Source organism: Rhinatrema bivittatum, chromosome 7 (genome assembly GCF_901001135.1).
Source record: "Rhinatrema bivittatum chromosome 7, aRhiBiv1.1, whole genome shotgun sequence".
Taxonomy (NCBI): domain Eukaryota; kingdom Metazoa; phylum Chordata; class Amphibia; order Gymnophiona; family Rhinatrematidae; genus Rhinatrema; species Rhinatrema bivittatum.
This window is the reverse complement of record NC_042621.1, coordinates 48684717-48707968: the sequence shown is the minus strand read 5'-3', so window position 1 is coordinate 48707968 and position 23252 is coordinate 48684717.

Here is a 23252-nt window from a genome sequence, read left to right as displayed (position 1 = left end):
AGAGAGAGACTGGGCAGGGAGGTGACTGGGTTGTGTGAGAGACAGAGACTGGGCAGGGATGTGACTGGGGGGTGTGTGAGACACAGAGACTGGTTAGGGAGGTGACGGGTGTGTGTGAGAGACAGAAAGAGATAAGACTAGGCAGGGAGGTGACTGGTGTCTGTGTGTGAGACAGAGACTGGTCGTAGAGTTTAATTGGGATGTATGTGTGTGTGAGTAACTTGTGGGTCCTAAAGAAGAGGACCGTGAGGACAGATCTTCAGTAGCCGCTGCTGCTCCTGGTATGTGCTTTCAAGGGAAAGGAGTAGGAGAGTTGCTGGAGAGGGTAAGTAAAGATGGCTTTTTAAGTTTATTTTTCTTGATTGACTACCATTTTAATTATTGAGTATTATGTGATGTGTCTGCTGTTTTGAAATATTTTATTGATATTTGGACAATTTTTAATAATTTTTATGAGTTTTAATTGTTTGACCTTATTCTGTTCATCAGCTGTTTTGAAACATTTATTAATATAGTTTTACAGTTATTTCTGTGTGGGGATCTATAGCAGCTTGGCTTGTTCTGTTTTCCTAATAGGAGGTCTATTAGTGTTTAGGACCTGATTTAATATTTGTAGTGTTGCCTTTTTATAGATAGGGTTGTTATGTTTTCCATAATGCAGGTATAACTTTGTGCGGATTAATTTCTGTGCATTATTGCAGATCCTGGGACTGTGTTAGCTGCTATATTTCTCTTTCCATTTCTCCACGTTTGCACTGCATGCAGAGTGGCTTTTTTTGGTTTTCCATTCCAGTTTGTCTCCATATTTATAATTTGTGGTCTTTCTGTACTTGGTGAAGGTAGGTTCTGTGTGTGTGCCCGAGGTGAAGTATTTTACTAGCATGGAGGCAATTGTATCAATCTTATTTGTTGTGTTTTCTCATAGGATATGCATTAGTGATAAATTGCCTTTTCATAAGGAAGGCTATTGTGCCTGGTAGTAAAGGGAGTTTGTTTTGCTTTTAGTGAGATGTCATCAGAACCAGAATATCTTTTTTTTTGCATGGTGAGTTCTATGGGTAATGCCCTAGTTCTGCTCTGCATCCATTGTTAGGGGTCAAGGGGGTTCCCGTGGATGCAGAGTGTATGTTTACATATAGCCCCATGACGGTCATATGTTCAGTGTGTCACGCATGTGAGAACCATCTGTCAGGTGTTTCCCAGCCAAAAAAAGGTTGAGAACCACTGCCTTATAGGCTAACCAGTTTATTGAGGCATGAGCTTTCGAGGCATCTGACAAAGTGGCCTCTGTCCTTGAAAGCTCATGCCTCAATAAACTGATTAGTCTATAAGGTGCCACTCGCCTCGAGTCATTTTTGCTATAGCATGGTTATCCCTCTGAATATCTGAACTGCATGAATAGTTTGTAACTTATACTCATGCATCACTGGTACTGAAAGCAGGGATACCACAGAGGACAGTAGCACTCGGTTAGGCACATATGGTACAAGAGCTATATGTATACAATATCTTATGCAGCGCTTCTCAACCGGTTTGTCGTGTCTCCCGGTGTCCCACTGCCCCGTTGTACTTTCCTTCTCCCTTTTTCCAGCCCCCATGGGCCAATTGAAAGCCTCCTTTCTTCCTACCCCCACTGCCCAATGGGAAGCCTCCTTCATTCTGCCTGCCCCCACGCAGGCCAATTGGAAGCCTTCTCTCTTCTACCTGCCAGTGGGAGTAGGAAGAAGGGAGGAAGCCTTTGATTGGCCGGTGAGGCAGGCATCGCATAGCCCAGGGGTGGGGTAGGAGGAATGGCAGTGTCGAACCCCGACGAAGCAAGGTCGCCACAGGAGCCCATCCCCATGGCAATGAAGAGGAAAACCCGACTCCGACCAAGCAAGGCCGCGATGGGAATTCATCCCCGTGGTTGTGAAGAGGAAAACCCGACCCCGACCAAGCAAGGCCGCCACAGGAGCCCATCCCTGTGGCGGCAAAGAGGAAATCCGACCCCGACTGAGGCCACCATGGGAGCCCATCCCCATGGTGGTGAAAAAAGAAGGCCCACCGGAGTAAAGCCGCGGTGGAACTGAAGCCCATCCCTGCAGTGAAGGAAGAAGAAGTTTTTGGTGAGAATTTGTGTGTGTGTGTGTGAATGAGTGCCTGGGTGAGAGCTTGTGTGTGTGTGTGTGTGTGAATGAGTGCCTGGTTGAGAGCTTGTGTGTCTGTGTGTGAATGTGTGCCTGGGTGAGAGCTTGTGTGTCTGTGTGTGAATGAGTGCCTGGGTGAGAGCTTGTGTGTCTGTGTGTGAATGGGTGCATGGGTGAGAGCTTGTGTCTGTCGGTGTGAATGGATGCATGGGTGAGAGCTTGTGTGTGTGGGTGCCTAGGTGAGGGTGTGAATGGGTGCTTGGGTGAGAGCTTGTGTGTGTTGTGTGTGTGTGAATGGAAGCCTGGGTGAGAGCTGGTGTGAATGGGTGTGAGAGCATTTGTGTGTGATTGAGAGCTTGTATATAAGAGAGCATGTGGGTGATTGAGAGACTGGTCAGGGAGGTGATGTATTTCTGTGTGAGAGAGAGAGATTCTGGTCAGGAAGATGACTGGTGTGAAAGAGACCGAGATTGGTCGTGGGGTCTAATTGGGTGTATGTGTGTGTGTGTGTGTGTGTGTGAGTGACTGGTTGTGGGCGCTAAGGAAGAGGATCGTGAGGACAGAGCTTCAGCAGCCCTTGCTGCTTCTGGTGAATGCTATTGGCCTGGAAGGGAAAGGAGTAGGAGAGTTGCTGGAGAGGGTAAGTAAAGGTGGCTTTTTAAGTTTATTTTTCTTGATTGACTGCCATTTTAATTATTGGGTATTATGTGATGTTTGCTGTTTTGAAATATTTTATTGATATTTGGACATGTTTTAATCATTTTTATGAGTTTTTAATTGTTGGATATTATTTTGTTCAGCAGCTGTTTTGTAACATTTTTAGTATAGCTTTACAATTATTTCTGTGTGGGGCTCTATAGCAGCTTGGCTTATTCTGTTTTCCCAATAGGAAATGTTTTAGTGTTTAGGGCCTGATTTAATAGTTGTATTTCTTAGATAGGGTTGTTAATGTTTGATTGTGTTCCATAATACAGGTGTAACTTTGTGCGGGTTAGTTTGTGTGCATTATTGCAAATCCTGAGAGTCTGTTAGGTGCTATATTTCTCTTTCCATTGTTGATGAATTCCCATCGCGGCCTTGCTTGGTCGGAGTCGGGTTTTCCTCTTCATTGCCATGGGGATGGGCTCCTGTGGCGACCTTGCTTCGTCGGGGTTCGACACTGCCATTCCTCCTACCCCACCCCTGGGCTATGCGATTCGCATTGTATGCAGAGTGCTTTTCTTGGTTTTCCATTCCATTCCAGTTTCTGTCTCCATATTTATAATTTGTGGTCTTTCTGTACTTGGTGAAGGTCAGTTCTGGGTGTGTGACCGAGGACTTGAGGCTGAAAGAACATTGCCCAAATCTCATCTTTGGGTGAGTTTCCTCACTCCGAAGGTCATCAAATATTCACAAGAGAGCACTGTTCTGTTCGTACATCTCACTTTCAATGTCAAAGTGGCCCCTAACCCCTACACTAATACCTAAACCTCACCTCCAGTTACTAGGTGGCCCTCCTATAAAGATATAAATACCTACCTAGGATGAGCACATTATGGCTACTCTCTCTTCCTCTCTCCCTTCCTCTTCAGGGCCCTGACAGCTAGGCTGGCTCCAGGAGCTAAAAACAGGCTTCACAAAATTGTTAAGTCCATTTGCATCACACCATGCATTATGATGCTTTCACAGTCATTAAAGGCATTTTCACATGTGTTATAAGGGGCTTAACATATGCAAAAATACCTTATAGCAATTTGATAAATGACCCTGTTAGATTGTAAGCCCTCTGGGGATAGGGAAATACCTGAATGTAATCCACTTTGAAGCACTGCAAGAAGTGGAATATAAATCTAAATAAAAAAAAAAGGAGCTGCTATGGATTAGTAGGAGGAGAAGAGAACTTGTGTGTTTGCCATCTAGTACGGGTTGGGTGTTATAGCCAAAAGAGACAATCTGTAGCCTGGGAGTATGTTTAGACTTCCAGTTTGCAATGTCCACTCAGATATTGCAAGTTATTACAGTTTACCTCTATGGGGTTGCGATGAATTCTCCAGATGCAAGCCTTTTTTGATAGAAAAGATTCACTTGCAATTAATTTTGGGGAAACTTGACTACATAATGCCATTATCAGGGGACTTACAGCAAAGAGATTTATGTGATTAAACCTGCTATTGAATACAGCAGCTCGTGTGGTTGAGAATAAAAGGATGTCAGACCATATCATTCCTATTCTTCATAAACTGCATTGGCTCTTGGTACATAAGAACGTAAGATTTGAGATATGAGGTCACAGAAAAGGTCTGTAAAGGGTAAAGTACTTATGGTGATTTTTCAAATGCCTCCATAGAGGAATTCCTGGCTGTTTAGCAGAGTTGCCATGAAGGCCCTCAGAAGAGTAATGCGGGCCACAATCCCAGAATATTAGGTGCGTGCACTTCAGTTCTTTGGTTTTGTTTTCTTTCATTTCGTTTATTTGAAATGAAATAAAATGAATGAAGAAAAACAAAGCAACGTGAGGGAATCAGGCTCCCCCTACCCTAACAGAAAAAGCACCAGTGCAAGTGGTGTCAACGTTTTAAAAACTGGAGCTCTTATTTCCCCCCCCCCCCCCCACAGCTCTTTGGCCCCAGTCTTACCCAATCCATGGATTCTAGATGTCCCAATAGGGAAGGATAGATCCCAAGTCAAGTTTGTCTTGCCAGGTCAGTATTTAAAAATAGGACCGGTGGGACCTGAGGCTGACATCATTCCTCCATACAACAAAATGGCGCCTGTCTCAGGATCCACCAATGATATTTTTAAATACTGATCTGGTGGGGCAGGAGTGATTGGGGATCACTCCTACCCATTTGGACATCCCTTAGATGGGAAAAGACAAATTCAGAGGGGGGGGGGGGGGGGGGATAGGGAGAGGCTTCGGCAGTTAAATTTTGATGGTGTCAGCGGTGGTGTTTTTTTTAGTAGTGGGGGAGGGCTGAGACCAGTGCTGGTGCCTGGGGTCTGCTGCTTTATTGAAAACCAGATGAACTGAAAAGGAACACAATTTTGTTTGTTTTTATTTTGTTTTTCAAAATTATATGAATTGAAACATGACATTTCTGTTGAGGTTTCCTATATCATTTTAAACAAAAGTACAATCCCTGCAGAATGTATTTGATTCATATTCTGTGTTTCAGCTATTTCAAAGCAGATTCCATTCAGGTACCATATACTACAGTTGGCGTTATCCAGACATACTAATAATATCGAGTTCCCTAAAATTATCAGAATGCTTCAGTTAGGTCAGAGTTGGGCAAACCTATGGTCCATGGGCCACATCCAGCAAGTAGACATTGGCAAGCTGGAAGTAAGGGGCTTTCACCTATCTCGCCCCCCACCCAGTGAGATCCCACCACCTGCTCCTTCGACCTCTTGCAGTGGACACTCCTGGACCCTATTACCTCCCCCCCCCCCCCCCCCCCAAATCTGGTCCTCAGTTCTAAAAATGTGCCCATCCCTGAATTAGGCAGATCTGAAAGTATGGATCAGGTATAAAACAAAAACCCAAAGGATATCCCATATAGAAGTGATGAATTTTATCTTTTAGAGTCCATGTCATTTTTTCCATAATTATAATTTGCAAGGGGTTTTTTTTTTGCCCATTAAATCACAGTTGGCGGGTCAGATGTCTTCTAGTACTACACTACACTACATACCTAACTGCAAGCAAAAGGTATTTATGCAAATGTTTAGATCCTTTCCAGTCAACTTCCAAACCTAAAAAGAAAGTTTGAACTGTGACAGATACATTCCATACTTTTTACCTCTCTGCAAATATTCTGTGCAAATTCCCAGAGCTTCCTTATTTTTGGACGTTCTCACACAAATACATTTTTCCTCCACACGTAAGCGGATGCGGGCTAGCCAGGTGGCTCAGGGGCAGTGCAGTGTGCTGCCAGGTACAGATTTCCCCCGAGTCTGGGTTCTGCTTCTTGTGCGGGCTGGGGCTGTGGATTCTATGGAGCAGGGGTGGCCAACGGTGGTTCCTTGAAGGCTACTAACCGGCTGCATTTTTAGTGTGGCCCAGGACCCAGTTTTGGCCCAAATGCCACTAATAGTTTTACCCCTTACCCTGCACTTAATCTGTGCTCAATCTCTACCCTATAGAAGGTAATGGGCTGTGTGGATTTCCGTGGCAGATGATGCAATGTGGTGTTTGTATCTTTAAGTCTGGGTGATGCCATACGGTGGCATCTGGTGGCAAAAAAAAGGTGACATTAAGAGGAGAGAGAGAAATTTGCCCAGGTTTTAGTCCGATTTGCTGTGTTTTGGGCTCCCTGGTGCAGAATCCCAGAGCAGCACATCATCCCATGGATGGAGTAAACTGTTAGGTTTCAGGGCTAGTTTCTTTTGAAGGAGCCCCCAGGAGGAACCATGGGGCTTACATCAGAGAGAACAGCCTACCACTGGCAGTCTCATCCTTTAGTAAGTGACTGATCTGTTATTGATGAACTGTTCTGGGCTGAGGAGTCTGTTGTGCTGTTAAGGATATTTTGGTTTTGCTACTGCCGGCCTATTTTTACTATGGAAGCCTGTGAGAAAGTGGAACTTGTTATGGACATCCTATTTTTGTGTTCAATAAATCTGGCATTATTGGAACCACCGGTCTAAGAGGTGAATAGAACTAAGTATTTTGCAGGAGTTTAGGTTCAACTGAGGTGGAGCTTGCCAGTGAACTGTTAATATCCTGACAAAGTCATTTCACTCAAGTGGGGGTGACGGGGGCCATCAGTTCAACCACAGCGGTCAGAAGATTCCTTTTCCAGTAAAGAAAAACATCTGCTCCTGATCCAACATACCATCCACTCAACCGGGATTTGGAATTTCATTTTCATTTAATAAAATGTATGAATCGCTTCACACACAAAGGCCGAAGCGATGCACAATAAAGCATGCATAAAGTTCTCCAGCGCTTGGTTTTATTTTATGTCCCCTTAGTAGGAGTTGCTTCAGGATGACCGTAATGAATAGGCATGAAATGGATTTGCAAACATTTGAGGGCAGTGAGCATGAAAATCTCTCTCGTGCATTCATTAGGTATAGCCTGAACCCCTGACTAGGTTGGTGGCCTTCGAGGACCGGGGTTGCCCTCTCCTGCTATGGGGGCAGGATTCACAGCCACTGGGTGGGGGGAAGGGAGGGGCAGGGAGTCCCAACCAGTGTGTAATAGTGACACCTAATGGTTGTATACTGCTTTAGACCCTGGCTGCTGGATTTTCCCAACAATGGTTAAGCTAGATAGAATGGGGGAGAGATTACAAATGGGGTAAACCCCTCAGATTTAAGGTTCATGGTGCAACAGTCCCAGCAGGGGCTGTTTCTGCTTCTGCTGGACATCTAAAAGCTCAGGAGGAAGCCTCTGAGCCAAATAAATCATAACAGAAAGCATCTTACCAAATGAACACTGTGAAGGTTCAGAACACAGACATCACCCAAACGTATTGTAGGTTTAAATAAAACCAGTGACTCATTTGTTTATGCAAACTGGTGTAGCAACACTTATCCCCTGCAACTTCAAGTTTCTACGTCAGGCTGCCTTGGCCAGCTGCACTTTGGCTAGAAAGCCATGCCAGGTCTCAGAAGAAACCAAATCCAGAGGCTGGATAGTACGGCAATCACTTAAAGTATGCACAGGGAAAGAAAATGTATATTGAAAAGTAATTTGCTGCCATTTTATGCCCTTCAGCAAGAAAAAAGTAAATACCTTCCATTCCCTTCTCTCCCTGTACCCTTCTTACAAGCTCTGCAGGTGCAATAAGATATTTCATTTATGTTATTTATGTACATTGTACTTATATTAATCAAATAAGAGTTTTATCAATTTCCTGGATTAAAGTGGTTGACTATTGGCAGGGTAAAAGGCTTCTTGAACATCACATAGCTTAGTGGCAGAAAGAGAAGCAAGGCTTGGGATTTTCTGACTTCACCGCTCTCTAGTCCTCAGGCTGCATTGCCGAGCTTTTAATCCACCAATTTATCCCTAACACTCTTCCCCCCTTACCAGACGACCGACTCCACTGACTTCAGGTTCCCTCACGAGCCGTTCCCCCCCCCCCCGACTGATTTATCACCTCCACTCCTCTGCCACCAGGGGCCACTCCTGTAGCAGCAGGGCATCCTCCGTTCCACCTGCAGCTCCAGTGCGCCACCCCCGCAAAGGGCTCGAATCCTGCTTTGTCAGCCTTCTCCCCCCCCCCACCCCCCTCTCTGCTTTCAAATGATTTAGCCTTTTGGTGTATATTTTGCAAAATAAGAACCGGAGGCAATCCTATGCGCTTCACTTGGATGTGACTGGGCGCGATATCGTGTTAAAGAAAGATGGTGAACCGGTGGAATTTTTCCTCATAGAAGGATTTCTGGTGGTTGCTGACTTCGGTGGCTGGTAACTGTAAACCCGGGTGGCCATTTTGGAAACCATAAGATGCGGAAAGATAAGAAGAGGAAGTGCGGCAGGCTTCAAGATGCTATCAGTAGTCCACAGCTGGCCTGAAAACAGGAAGTGAGCTGGGAGCCACAGCAGGAGCAGGAACAAGTGGTAGCATAAAGCTAAGCAAAAAAAAAATAATAGTAATAGAAATAATAACAATAAAATAGTCAGAACTCGGCTCCTTCATTTCAGCAGCGTTATTGCATTTTCCTATTTTGCCCAATCCGTATCATCGGATACAGTTGTTTATATCAGTATGTTTCCCATTTTTTTTGTCCTTAGATCCGAGACAATTGCAGTCATTTATATGAAACTGAGTGCAAGCATTAAGAATCTATGAGTGATACTGGATAATATTTTACAGCATTTGCCCTTTGCCCTCTTTCAGGTAAAACTCCTAATAAGAGTTTGGCAATACCGAATGTTTTATTGCATTTACATAGTAAGTCCGGCTTTTTTTTTTTTAATCTAACTAGTTGCTATAAGGAATCAACATACTTCTAGTTCCAGTGTAATTTCAGAAGGTGGAATATTAAAAGAAAAAGCACTAATGATGTTGAGCTCTGATGGGAATGCTTCATTGGGACTGTAGCAGTCTTTGGAGGCAATGAGAAAACGTGTCTTATTGGGAAGTGTTTGTCGCTAGAAGTATTTTTGAAACTGTCAGTGGTAAGTAGATGAGGCCAGTACTGTAAAGTTAAAAGTTAATTTAATAGGTGGCAATCAGTTTTGCTATTTGTGTCTTTTCTTTGTTTGGCAAATGAAGTTGAACGTGCAGTGTAGCACGGCATCAGGATGAATGGAAACACACGAAGCTTCGTAGCCAGGCTACTCTTTTGATTAATCCTCCTGTATTCTTATATCACCTATTAATCTTGGGACCTCTGCAGCGTGGGTTTTGCCTTTCCCTATCCAGATGTTTCATGTTTGTGGACTCCGATTTCTTTGGTTCAGCTGATTTCTGTAGATAGAAGCACAGAACACGACAGCAGATAAAGTCTATACAACCCTACCAGATTGCCCCTCTGCATCTTCTGTGCATCTTTGGTGTTTCCAAACAGAATGCAGCATTTTCCCAGGACACTGAAAACCTGCAATCATAGGGTTAATGTGGTACAGCTCGTTTCACTATGTGCATCCTAAAGTATATTACAGCAGGACAGCACCACCATCTAGTTGGAAGCCAGAGAGCAGTCTTCCTACTGGCACCTGGCCACCTTGTCATAGACATGGCTCCGTGCCAGAGGACCCCACCCCTAACTCGGCTGTTGAACTGAATTGAATTTCAGTTTGGGACATGTCTTTTTTACAGGTAAAACCTGTTCAGATTGCACGAGTGGGTGAGCTCACTTTTTAAGAGAGAACACCCAACTACCACTGGATACATGCTGTTAACTCTGGGGCTGATGTACAAACCTGTGGTATTTTCCATAGGTTGAAGGCCTGTTTTTGCGAATTTTGCTATGGTGGCTGATAAGCTCCAAGCTCCTTTGCATCCGTCACAAACTTTTGTGAGAACTATTTTGTGCATTGCCATGGCCAGGAATTTCACGCCTTCCCAGCTGTGGCAATGCATAATACTGGCCCAGGATCCTCAGGAATGCCATGGTGTTAAAGGGGCTGGGCGGCCCATCTGAAGTCCCCGCCACACACACACACACACACACACACACACACACACACACACACACACACACACACACACACACACACCATCAACCACAAGCCCCAACCTACTAACAGGCCGTAAATGTAAAAACAAAAGTGTGCTTTACTAAGGCCCACCCCTTCAAGCCCTCTCCCTTGTCCCAAAAAATATAAGTGAAAGCTCCAATTCGAGGCCCCCTTACTGCCCATCTTTCCTGTTGCTCCCTCCCCCCTTACCCTTAATTCTTACCTCACAGGTGGGGGTGGCCTTGTGAAGGCAGGAGCAAGTCCCACTCACTCTTACCTTGCTGGTGCCATCTTGGAAAATGACTCCAACTGACTTCATGTGTTCCTTTGCCCCAGCTCATCCAAAGAAACGCATGGGGGGGGGGGGGGGGGGTTAGCTGGCACTGTTTTCCAGGATGGCACCAGCAAGGCAGGAGCGGAAGAGATTGCTCCTGTTCCAGAAGAGCAACCCATCTATGGCATAAATTTCGGGGGCCTCCAAATTGCAGCTGTTGCTTGTTTTTGGGAACAAGGGGGGCAAGGCTTGAAGGACTAGGCCTAAATAAGACACCTTTTTATATAGATTTACAGCCCATGAGTGGGTTGGGAGCAGTGCTGAAGGGGGGGGGGGGATTTTGGAAACGTGGGAGGGAGGGGGCTTCAGATGGACCATTTAGCCCCTTTATCATGGAGCGCTAGTGCATGTGAACCATCACTCCCCCGGGGCTAGGTGCAAAGAAAACGACACCTCATTGAGGTGTAGTTATCTTTTTTTTACAAAAACGGTGCTGTAAAGCATTTTTGGTGTGCCTGCTTTTGCAGATTCAAACACTGATTTGCTGCTTTGCATTTGCTGCTTTGCAGGATTTTACATTTCAGCAGTTCATTAACGGAGGGATTTAAATAAACTTTCATGCATAGAAGACTAGTGCACTAGGGTAACGTTTGTTCACTTAAGTAGGCTTCCCATAAAAATGAGGGCAAAGTACTTACAATTTTAAAGGTGAATTTTAAAAGCCCAATGCGTGCATCCATTATTAGGGGATGCGTGAATATGTCGGGCCGGTATGTTCTGAGGGGATTTTAAAAGCCGCCTGGATCTGCATGTGTATGTGCGGCTGCATGCACAAATGTAAAGTTTCCAGCAAGGGGTGAGGGCCTGGTGGGCGGGACATGGACATTCCGGGATGTCAAACTGAAATGTGCACGTAACTGCATACGCGATTCGATGCGCACCGCGGTCCCCTGCTGCGTAACTTGCTTCTGCTATGGATGACGTGTAAGAAATAAAACAAAAAGACCTAGACAGATCAGGGGGGCTTTAAGGGTCGGGGCTAACGGGGGAAGGGAGGCGAGTAAACTAGGGGAGGTTGGAAGTCCTATCCCTTAACTGGGCAAACTGGGAATGAACTGGGAAAATGGGCAATGGCATCGGCGCGCCTGCCTTTTAAAATCCCCCCCCACTTACACTGTAGAAACGGCATTTGCGCACACAGGCACGTGCCTGCTTAAAACTGAGTGCACGTGCACGCGGTCAGGCTCTTTTATAACACGCACGTGCGTGTTATAAAATATCTGTGCCCTTGGGCGCGGGCCAACAAATGTGCGCACGTGCACCCGCGCGCCGCTTTCAAAGTTAGCGTCTTAGTAGTAATTTCTGACTGCCTTGCTCAGTCTTTCACATGAAACCTGCGGTTGGGAAAATGCGCTTTAGTGCATTAGCCTTCCTGTAGGGCAGAAGTGCAGCCTCAGTGCTGCTTGGTTCAGAGACAGAGTGGTTTCCAGCAAACAGGCCGTGAGTTAACCAGAATATGATGGCTTTCTCTTCCTGTTTTCCAAGGACTTGTCTTTATCTGCTGTCTACTGCAAATGAAAGATGTATGACAGCTCCAGATTTTCTTCCCTCCCCTCCTATCTTTTCCCTGTTTGAGAAGGACTCTCTGAAACATTAATAACAGGAGAAGTAATTTCTCCTGTTTACTTGTTTGCATTATTTGTGGATCCCTATGCTATGTATAGTTAGAGGAATAGATAGAAGCCAATCTCTGTCACAACTTGCGTTTATTGTATTAAGTAAAAAGGTTGCTTTATTTTACTGCATGGATATTTTTCTCTGCAAACTATTGGGTGCGTGTGTGGAAGGGACTAAGGGGGTTTTTTTTTTGGGGGGGGGGGGGGGTTTGGCAAGTACTGAAGCTTCATAGAAAAGATCCAGGATGGTGCATTCTGTAAACTGAAGATTGTGGGGAATTCTGCAGGATGCGGAGCAGTGGGTCTGGAAGGACACTACTACCCCCATGCAGGTAAAAGAACCCGTGGGTTTTGCATTGTATCTCTGTTCAGAGAATATGTATTTATTTTCTAATGTGACCCACCCCCCTCTCCCTTAGAGAATAAAATAAAGAGGAGATGTTGTAGCTTTAAGATTAGAGTTAGCATGAACAGAGCCGGATTTGCTGCTTCAGGAGTGTGTGGTGTAGTAGGGGAGACGCTCCCCCTATTTGTTGGCCCTTTAAGAAGGTATCTTGACCTACAAAGAAATCAGCATTGCTGCGAACACTGAAATAATGACAGCATAATTCCATGGTACAGTGCTGAATAACTTTTTTTTTTTAGATTCTCGTTTCACATACAAGGAAAAAGAACACCGAAGCAATTAAGATATGTGCTGAGACAAATAATGGCAACCACTAAATAAACAGTAAATGCTCTGAGCACAGGAACAAATAGAAAATATTTCCTTTCATTGCCCTGTATAATAACTTATGAAGTTTCAACAGGCTATGGTCAATGTAAACATTAAACTTGGCTAAAAGAGAACCAACAAAGTATTTGAGTAGACATGATACCCTTATAAAGTTAATGCGTGCTCAGATATCTTAGTAATACCTAAAGCTTACCTCTTTAAAACACTCATTAGCCTTATATAGATATTACCTTTATCCAAACTACTCCACTGGTGTCTTCTAATTTTATTTTATACCAGTTTACACGGCACTCCCTTTTTACTTGTGAATATTAAATGATTCACTATGGAACTTATATATATATGGCTGGACCTGTGATGCTGCCATAGAGTTTGGCTGTTGTCGTGCAGGGGAGGCTTGCATTCACGCCTGCTGTCAGATAAGGGCCAATGGAGCTGAAGTCCTGTAGCCCAGGAGGGAGGTAAGACTCCTGCTGCTGCAGTGACCCCTGCTGGTGCCACAGAGACACTGATGATGAGCTTTGAAGGAAGAATTCTGGTGTCTCTTAGACATGCAGCCTGGAGAGAAAGGGTTACTTAAGTGGTGGCAATGGAGACCTAAAAAAAATGTTCAGGATTGAGGAGCATCCTGTTTGGCTAATGATAATGCAATGCTGTGCTTAATTCAACATAACAGAAACCGGTAAGGCACGAGGCTGAAGGACAGGTGCCTACATCGCCTAAGAACTGCTTATTTAAGTTTATGGCTGTGCAACCTGGGTTGTGTTATTTAATTTGTAAGACATGTGAACATGTTTTTAAAAATTAGCTATGTTTAGTTTTTTCTAAAAAAAAAATTAAAAAAAGATATATATAATGTATATATTAATGTAGTATGCCTGGAGATGGCGATTTTCCAAGCCAAATATGTTTGAGCATTGCTTCCCTGCAACTGGCTAAAGGCGCGTCTGGTCTCCCATGTCACGCCACATTTAGCCAGGTTGTGAGGAGGCGTTCTCAGAGGAGGACCACCAGCAATAAACAGTAGTGCAGAGCAGGTGGCTGCTTTTTCGTGCACAGACTATCGCTAATTTTCAAAGATGAGCTACCTGCGTTGCTTCTCTTTCTTCCAAACTTAGCATACAGTATGCACTCAGTGTGTGGGCTATTGCCCCCATTATGCAAAGCGAAGCTCTGGAGTGTAGTAGAAGTGCTACTCGGGATTTCAAACACAATTCAGTGCCATTCAGGCCTGTGGTAGGGGGCAATCACTTGTCAACTCCGTTTTGGCAAATGGCATCAACCTGGCCTGTGCCTGGAGCTAGGAGGAACTCCTGGCTGCTACTGAGCTTTAGATAGGGGGGTCCAGGAGGTGGAAGTGGAGGACTGAGGACCCCTAGCCACCAGGGATGATCTTCTAATTTGTGGAAAGGGGGAACATGGGCAGGGGTCAGGGGATTTTCTGCTTGGGGGGGGTGTGTTGGTAGGAATGGGGGAAATTTGTTTGTCTATTTTTTTTTTTTTTTTTTATTTTACACTTTTTGGGTCAGCGCTGCCTCAATAAGTGGTGGGGGTGGTAGGAGTCTTGTAAGACCCCTGAGGGGGGATTTTATAGAGGGAAGAGGGGTAGTGTTTTTTGGGCCTCCTATGGATCCTATGGATTTTAGGATCCACGTTTGCATCCTGATGTCCCTGGAAAAAAAAAAACTACAACTCCTTGAAACACATTAAAATAACGGGGCTGATTTTTTTTTCTAAGACAGCTGCATTACCTTATTTGCATGAAATTAACTATTACCATGCAGTAGTTATTTTTATGCAGGCAAATGTATGCAAAGCAGCTCATTTTAATAGGGGTGGGAATTTGTTTTCAAAACATGTGCTAGCATAGATTGCGTGATATAGCTATAACATGCAATAAACAATGTTTTACACAACGTTGCAGCTTTATCATGGCTTAGTAAATCTGTTGTAAGCCCTTGCTTGCATCTGGAAAAGTGAGTATTTAAATCCACAGGACATGAGAGAGGCTAAATAAACTGTCTCAGTATTTTGGCTGCTTACGCATTGATCTCCTATGTGATTATTTCTCAGGCTCATTTGTTACAGATCCCATATACCTTCTATCACCAACGACCCATGACTCTTTTTCCAGTGATATTATTTGTTTTTGTGCCAAATTTTTGCCAAGGTAAGTACAGTCTGATGCCATGCAAAAATACCCCAATATACCAGCTTTTTAATTCCAGTGAACCCAAAGGCAGCTCTCACTTGCCCCAAACCTGCATAAAAAGCTGAAAAATAATGAAAATATATGAACACAATGATTAAACAAGGAGATATGTGAACACTTCAAGACACCTAGTTTGATTCTTTCACATAGACATTTGCATGTGGTTACGACACTTGTTATGTTCATTGCTGTACAGTTAACATTATACATTAGAGATGGTTTTTTCCTATAGGAAACTAGGCAGCAAGAGGAAACAGCCGGTGGCCACGGCACTAATAGCAAAGCAGCTTTAAAATGCTCCCTGTCAACCATGCCAGGGTATGTTTACAAGGCTTGATAGCATTAGGTTGTGCCCTGACCTTCCCGAGATTTTAGAGGAGCTGAACTGTACTGAACTGGTCTATTTCCCTATGGGAAATAAAAAGAAAATGGGATTCTAAGCGTTGGGTCAACGCATGTGAAAAGTGTGAGCTGGGATCACTAGGCTTACTAGTGCCTGTAACAAAAATTTGAAGGAAATTGGATGAGGCAGGGAGGGATGGGAGGACTGATTAGACGCAGAAGCACAATGATCTAAGGTAAGTTTCCCTGTAGGAAACTAAGTTTAAAGTGCAAAAAGGGAAATGTATTTATTTCTCTTTCAGTCAAAGATAGCCACTAACAGTAAATATCGAGGGCGCTTATTTTCAGATTGGCTGCATGTCGGCGAAGTCTGTGGGTGCCTTTTACCCCACGGACTTTGTGCTATTTCTAAGGAAAATTAGTACACTCATTTATACCTGGGGTTCTGTGCGGGTACTTTTTCCACTGAAAGGTGAATTTCCACTGAAAGGTGAATTTTAAAGGCCCTGCACGTGCCAAAGCCGGGAGAGACGCGCGTGTCTTGGGTTGGCACACGCTGAACAGATTTTAAGAAGCATCCGAGTACGCGCCTATCTCCCGGTGCATGCACAAATCAAAACGTTGTGTGGGCGTGGTCCGGGCGGAACATGGGAATTCCGGGAAGGTTCACTCGAAATGGGCGCGTAAGGATTTACACACACACAAGTGCGTGCCGGGGTCTCCTACCACGTGTGAGTTTACTTCTGCTATGGATGGCGTGCAAGTTTTAAAATAAAAAAATCTGGGATAGTCAGTGGGGCTCGAAGGGTGGGGACTAATAGGGTAAAGGGAGGAAGGTTAATTAGAGGCGTTAGAAAATCGGGGGACTTTACCTGGGCAAACTGGGAATGGACTGAGGAAACTGGTAATTGTGTTGGCGCAGCGTATCTAATAAAATCCCTCCACTTACGTGGAAGAGCTGGCAATGGCATGCACAAGCGAATGTCCATACAAAATTGTGCTCCCATGTATGTACGTACAGCTGATTTTATATCCTACACACATGTATGTGCCTATGTTATAAAATGGCTATGTCCATTCGTGCAAGCTGCCAAATGCACGTACATGTACACCTGAGCATCTGTTTAAAAGTTTACCATCCTCGGTTTAAATTTTACAAAGTGTGAACGTAGTTCCAAAGCCTGCTTCAACCCTGCCCCTCCAAAAACACTCCCCCCCCCCCCCGTGCTTAGTGGCACTATGCATTTACTTTTACCCACATAAAGGCCAGGCAATTTTCTAAAAGTCCATCTCCATGGGTAAAACACTGTTTTACCCATGGAAACAGCTTTGCAAATTACCCTCCCTATGTCCTGTTGTGGAAATGGCAAGATGTTTGGCTAATAATTCTGCACGTGGGAGATAGCGATGGGTCAGAACTACAAGAACCAACAAAGCAGAATACAATGACCCAAACATACAGAAAGGCTTCAGAAAAAAAGAACGTCTTAACCATTTTTGCATACTTTTGATTATTGCTGTAAAGCCCAAGGGTTGAATGGACCCATGGACTTTGTATCAATGTGGGCCATTTGATTATTTATCCCTCTGTTACAAACTCTGTCTTCAGCCTTGGATATAAATGACCTTGATCTGATTCAAACCCCAATATGGCCTCCTCAAAAGATTCTTCGAAAAAAGGTAACAAAATATTTCCTGCAGAGGATAAATTTAAGAATAAAAAAAAAATTCAGATAATTATTCTGATTCTGATTCTCAAATACTTTGCAGATCAAAATATGATCATGTTTTAGCTACCGTATATTTGCTGCTTTGGAATTTTGCCACATTTTTGACAATTGCTATTATTATGTCATAGTGACAAATATATTTTGTGCTATTGCAGTGTTATGGTAATGTAAGCTGTACATGTCATGCATACTGTATATTTTCCTTAGCATTCTACATTCTACAGTATTTGCAGTATTGTTAAGTAAAACTTAACTTAAATAATTCACTTATGTCACAGGTTCGGCCTTTAGAGTCAGGTCATGGTTATTTTAAATTCTTCGGATCTAGAATTAAGGATTGGAAGTGCTTTCTTGCAAACATATTATATGGTGTTTGATGCATGGATTTAAAATCTGAATTAGCAGCAATAAACTAATTAAAATCCAAAGACCTTGAACAAATCACAAGAACAGCCCGTTATTATCCTAATGAGGCTGATAGGGTCGTTTGATCCAACTACAGCCTTCTTCCATTGCATTTCCTCAAGATTACAGAGCTGCTCAACATGCTTGGAAGATTTAAAAACTCCAGAACCCAATCAAGATTAACAACAGTGTTGTATTGACTGTACCACTAGCAAAAGGAGAAAAAATATCCCTCGTGCTCACTAGCACAGTAGGACGTCCACAATTCATGGAGACGTTGCTATCTATCTTCAACAATGCCAACTCTTCCATCATAGAAAATGTTGCTCTGAGATATATTTCTTTATAGAAAGTGAGAACCAATGCTAAGGGTATACTATTTACCTTGGTTTTTCACAGTTCCACATTGTATCATACCCACTTGGCAAGCTTTGTTTTTAGATTGAATTTGCCCTTTCATTCAAAGTAAAATGTGTGCTACGATAGTGCAGAGTAGTGTTTGCTAACCCTCATCTGGTTGCACAAATAACCAGTCGGGTTATCAGGATATCCATAATGAATATGCATGAGATAGATTTGCAAGCACTTGGAAACCTACAGTATGCACATCTATCTCATGCATATTCATTGTTGCAATCCTGAAAACCCAACTGGATAGATGTGCCTCCAGGAAAGGGTTGGGAAACAATGGAGTAGAGTTCTAGAAGAGAACTGGGCTCCTTGCAAGCTGTGTTGCCTTTCTTTGGACCAACATAAGATTTCTCCCGAGGTAATATATATACAGAGGCTTTTTGAGACAACAGGGCCCATTTGAAGAAAGGATCTGTGACCTACATTATATGGTCTTAAAAGCTCATATACAACATGTTTGACTTAATCATATGCTGTGGTACTGACACATCTTCCGAGCAGTGTTCAGACAAAACCAAATTTAATACAGAAGTCAAGGGAAAGCTGCTTTGCTGATTTTATGCAAGCTATTATGTTATTGGTGATTTGTAACGCTAAGTACACAGGGGTCAATAATCAATATTCAGACAGCTTGTTTGGGACTTAGCTGCTTTGCAAGGCTCCGATTTATCTGGCTGATTAGCCAGATAAAAGTTAGCTGAATAAGTTGGAGGCATTTCAGGGGTGTTCCAGGGCAGAGTTAAATTAGTCAGATATCTTATCTGGCTAATTCTGATATTCAGATAACTTATCTAGCTAAGGAGGTCATTTTCTATCCCTATTGCACGCGAAAAGGGACTTTTTGCACACGAAAAGTCCCTTTTCGCGTGCGATAGCTAGATAGGGGTGGAGTCGGGACTGGAAGAGGAGGAGTTGGGGCGGCATTGGGACAGACGCCGTGGAAACTTCGCTGGCAGCGATAAGATAGGATCCGTTATCTCCCCCAGTAGCACACCCAATAGCATCATCTTTCACGGTGGCGCTATTGGGTGCGAAAGCCGGCAGCAACAACACCGCAGTGATGCGATCGCTGCCGGCTTTCGCAGGCCCGCCCCCCGCTTCACCCTTCCCCCCGCCCCCCGCCCCCCGTTATTGTGGGATTCAGGAAGCCGCGCGATTTTTAGAAAATCCAGGCCTAAGTCTGTTTGTGCCAGAGAGCAGTCCTAAAGTTAGCTAAGTTTATCTGGTTATCTAGGACTTTATCCGGCTTGGTTCAACAAAGTGCCTAATCAGCAGTGCTCCGCTGAATGTCCATAAAAATGTAGCTGGCTAACTTTAGCTGGATAAATCGCCCATTCACCATGCTGCTGAATGCAGACCTCATAAGCCCCCAACATTTTGAAAGCACCAATGATGTTTTGTTTTTTTTGTAGAAGCGCTGGTTATCTTTTAACCACTTATTCAATTGCACTGAATGGTATTTTAATTTTAGTTGATCAGAGAGCAAACAATTTGCACTCAAAAATGCAGCTTTCACCCTCTATAAGAGGATCACTTGAAAATTCTGAAATATCCCTGTTAAATCATGGGTTTAGGGCTCTGAAACTGCTCCACTCATGAATAAAAGTAATAAGAAAGTTTGCTTCAAATAGCCATAATGTACTGACGTCTGTTTTTGCCATACATGAGTTTGGTACTTTTTAAATTGCTGCAGTTGACAGCTTTATCACCTTAGCATCTGATCTTATGAGATCTCAGAAACACTAAGCAGGTTGGACCTGCCGAGCACTTAGGCGAGAAACCACCGAAAGCATTAAGGGAAAGGGACTTTTTGTTTAGCCGAAAATTGTCTTTCTCTCTTTCCTTTTTTTTTGGCTTTCTTTGTACTTCTAGCTAAGTCAGAACCACATGAATCTTCATTCACAGCTTCTGGGGGTGAAGGCTTTCAGATGAAATGTTAAAAACAGACATCATGTCTGGAACAGATTTTAAAACGTTCCGTGGTAGAGTAAAGCTTAATGGAGCACACCACGGTGGTGGCAGTCATCGTTAAGGAAGAGAACGGGCTTGTTTTCATGGCTTCTTCCAAAAATCAGTAATTGCTGTGGTAGGTTTCTACAGTTTGAGATAAAGAGTTGATGAATTTCCACTGTAAAAAAAAGAAATGCCCTTTGCTGCTTGCAATGCCAAAGTCAATAAGTTCACAGAGTGAACATCCGAAATGCCTGACTGGATATCAGTGGAGGATGATTGGCTGGGAAATTAGACCCCAAACCCCCAAACCACAAAAATGGTCAGTTTTTCAAGACCCGTGTTTATTCTATTTCTCATACTTTGGGAAATATTTCAAACAAAACACAGCAAACGAGGCTGTCATTCTTGTAATATAGAAGATTATATTTCCTTCCATAGATGCAAATATGCATCCTATTAGCTAGCTATGGTTGCAAGAATTATAAAGCAGTTTGGAAAACGCATTGGGCCGGATTTTAAGATGTACGCGCGGGCGTACATTTCTGCGCGCAACCTGTCGTGCACAAATGTACGCCCGGTTTTATAACATGCGCGCGCAGCTACGTGCATGTTATAAAATCCGGGGTTGGCGCGTGCAAGGGGGTGCACCGAGTCCTAGGGGAGCCCTGATGGCTTTCCCTGTTCCCTCGGAGGGAACTTTCCTTCCGACCCCCCCCACCTTCCCCTACCTAACCCGCCCCCCAGCCCTACCTAAACACCCCCCCCCCCAACCTTTATTTTACAAGTAGGCGCAGGTTGTGCGTGCCGGCACTTGGCCAGCACGCGATCCCCCAGCCTAGCAGCCCTACGGAGGCCTCTGGCCCTGCCCCGCCCTGTTTTTCAAGCCCCGGAACATTCGCACGTCCCGGGGCTTTGCACGCGTCGCCGGGCCTATGCAAAATAGGCTTGGTGCACGTAGGGCTTTTAAAATCTGCCCCATTGTGGTTGAATACAAGTTCTTCCTGAGTTGGTGCATCTTGCTCCTTCATTGGCAATATGCAAGTCCTACCTAAAACCCCCACGTTTTGGAGATTGCTTTTAAATTCAGAAAGCCTGCCTCTTCTGGATCTTGGCCTTCTCACATCAAACTGTTATAATTAAGCGATTACTAGAAATGTATCTGATTTACCTGCGTCTCACTAGATTGTAAGCTCCATGAAGCAGGGACCATCATTTATGTATATCTGTACAATGCTATGTGTGCCTAGTAGTGCCTAGAAATGTGTACTGGTAGTAGCATTAGTGAGGGCCATACTCAGGTTATCCAGCTAAGATCAGGACCTATCCTGACAAACCACCAATTTTAAATTTCACACTGTGTTGACTGGCTATAACCTAGTTGGCTAAAGTAGTGTGGCTGCCATATTACACCACTTGAATGCACAGAAATGAACATTAACAAATAAAAACAAGACAAAATACATGTTTATATACCGACATTCAATCTGAGATATCAATCGGTTTACATTCAGGTACTGTAGGTATTTCCCTATCCCCAGAGGGCTTACAATCTAAGTTTTTCTGTACCTGAGGCAATGGAGGGTAAAGTGACTTATCCAAGTCACAAGGAGCGATGTGCTATTGAGAGCTAAACCTCTCTTTTTCAAGTCAGAATTCAAATGAACAAAAGATGACATCAGAAGATATAAATCATAATAAGGTTCACTTATGGCAGCCTTACTGCTCTTTATATCTTATGGTAATGTCATCTTTTGCTCATTCAGCCATCTGATCTGAAGAACAGCGTTTTAGCTCCCTTAAGCTAGACAAAAATAGGGGTGGAAAGAAGTAAAAATAGTTTTCTTTTTCTTTTTTTTTTTTTTTTTTGGAGGAGTAGGATTTCACCATGAATTTTGTTTCGTTTAATGTTATTTTGTTTCGTTTAATGTTTATTTTGTTTTAGAAAACAAAATAAACTTACACCCCCCCCCCACCCCCAAAAAAAAGAAAAGAAAAAGAAACGGAGCCTCACAAGGTCTCCCGTCTCCACTCCCATCCCTCCCACCTGAAAAAATACTAAGGCCAGAATCCACCCCAGCCCCCACTTACCCAGTCTGGGGGGGGGGGGTCCAATGAGAAGCCTAGACCCCAGCCTGAAGATGGTGCCCAGTCCAGAGACTGGTTCAAACGCCAGGGCCTGACCTTGATGCCGGGTCCTAATGCATGCGTCTTGGCCTAGGACGAGGCTCAGGCCTGATGCCGGGGCCCAGCCTGGAGGCCCTGGGACCCACCCTCAGGCTGGGACCCAGCATCAGGACTGGGTCTGGGCTGAGGCCCCGATGTTGGAACCCAGCTTCCAGTCTGGGCCATGGCATTGGATCCGGTCTTTATCCTAGGCTAAGGCCCAGGCAACAGAAGTTGGCTTCTGGGCTAGGCCCTGTCATTGGTGTCGGGGCCTGGCCTCTGGACCAGGCACTGGTGTCGGGCCTGGGCTCAGGCCTTGGTCTAGGCTGAGGTCCTGGCATCAGGACAAGACCTTCAAGCCTGGGCCTTGCATAGAGCTTAGGCTGAGGTCACAGTGACTTACCAGCCTAGGCCTTATGCAAGGCCCAGGTCCTGGGCCGAGACACTGGATCCCTGATGGAGCAGGTAAGTGTGGACAATTTTTGGCCCAAGCCCCTGCTCCAGCCCCAGCATCGGGCTTGGTCATAGGCCAAAGTCCCTGCTTTGGGCCTTGGCCTAGGCCCAACAGATTATTATTATTTTTTTTTTCAAAACAAACCATGAAAACCAACTATACGTGCCTCATTGTGAACCATTGTGATGGTGCTTTACTAAACGACGGTATAGAAAAGATTTTAAATAAATAAATAAATAAATAAATAAATAAATAAATAAACTAAATTTTCTCGGAGTTTCGATCGTTTCATTTTGAGAACAAAATGAGATGAAATGGGAAATTTTGTCTCATTTCCTATTTTGTTTCTTCCGAATGCCCATCCCTAGTTAAAATATCAGTAAGTTAGTCCAGCCTTTCTCAGTGGTTCCTTGACAGGTCGCTAGGGACTCCACCAGAGATCATGACTGAGAAAAACATAATTTTTTAACTTTGCGTGCCATTCACAGGAAATCAATAAACATTTTGCTGCAGTTTACAGCTTCTTATATGTGTGATCAAGCTTCTTCTTGTTTAACAAGCATGAAGAGCAAGGGCAGAAATTGTTTGATTTCAGCTGAAGATGAAATCCACGTGCGCTTATCTCAAGTTGGACACAGAATTAAGTACTGG